The sequence below is a fragment of the Citrus clementina genome, unplaced genomic scaffold, assembly GCF_000493195.1.
Source record: "Citrus clementina cultivar Clemenules unplaced genomic scaffold, Citrus_clementina_v1.0 scaffold_8, whole genome shotgun sequence".
In the NCBI taxonomy this organism is placed as follows: Eukaryota; Viridiplantae; Streptophyta; class Magnoliopsida; order Sapindales; family Rutaceae; genus Citrus; species Citrus x clementina.
In genome coordinates, this window is record NW_006262022.1 from 11,909,285 (window position 1) to 11,910,712 (window position 1,428).

The following is a 1,428-nucleotide window of genomic DNA, read 5'->3' on the forward strand; positions in this document are numbered from 1 at the left end:
AACAAACACCCACATCAAAGATTACAACCCTCTATCATCAAATAGTGTATCGATTACAAAATCATGCACTAGATCTTCCCACACCATACACAACTTCTGATGCCCTGATGATATTGGCGGACACAGACACAATTCCAACCATCATCCAAATCCCCAAACAAATCCAGAAACAAGATCTGCTCAAACTCATGCCTCTTGAATGGCTAACCACCTATGAGCATTTTCACCAAAATTTTGAACCAATCCAAACCACAGAAGCTACATTTGACAGACGACTAAATGGTCCAGTCAAACTGTCTTTTCAAACTCCTGACACCAAGCCCATTCCAGACAGTCCACAGCTTTCTTATACTGCCATGATCACAGTAGTTCAAACTGGTCAAGAAAAGAAACTTCCTATTCATGGTTTTTCATCAGAAGGGTATCTAGTATATCCTGATAAAATTAATGGTCATTTTCTATGGGATGTTCCTGAAGCCCATATGTGCAATCTGGATTGTCCTTACTTCTGATACGGATATTGACGAAGAATTGGAAGTTATGTGGAGAAAGACAAAGAAGAAGAAAAAAGGTTCTTATCCACCATCATCCTGCAAATCCTTTGCTCCACAATCTCCACCGAATCCTAAACCTCTTGTTCAACCAATCAGATCATGTCTTATGTTTTCAAGTCATTCCTATGAGGAATCATTTCCTCCACTTGAAAAACAGACAGACACACAAACCCGGGTTACCTCAAAACCTTTTGTTCAATCTGCAATTACAGCCTCTGGGCAACCTGAAGAACCAAAACAGTATGAAGTTGTTTTGAATTGGCAAACCAAAAATGCCAATGCTCAAAATCATACTCTTCACCAACTCGGTAAGAAAATTGACCGTGTTGCCACTTAAGTCTCCCAGACTGAAACTAAAGTTGATTCAATCAGCAGTCGTTTAAATCAGATGTATATACATCTTCAAGATCGGATTTCTGAACTAGGTGCCGATCTCAGACGAATTATCAACAATCATATCTGGGGTCTAGAGTTTAATAAAAAATAAGTCGAGATCAGAAAACTCAAAGCTGAATTGTCCAGGATTGATGCTGAAAAGACTCGACCTTCTCTTTTTACTCAACCACAACCTACGCCAGTATCTCCTCTAATCTTTGAAACTTTTGCACCTTTCTACACACCATCCCGACCTCAACAACCTATTTATAATCAGTTCTTTGGTTTCTCCCACCTTCAACCAACTCCTCAACCATCTTCACCCAAAAAATCAAGATCTAAAGTCAAAATCTCCGAACCACGTCCAAAGGCCACTTCCTCTTCCTCTACATCTACAATCCCTCCAGAAGAATCACCACAAGACCATCCCAAGCCTCTTAAAAAAGATAAAGGCCCAATGGACCAGTATCATTATCATACTGTCCATATCCAATCTTCA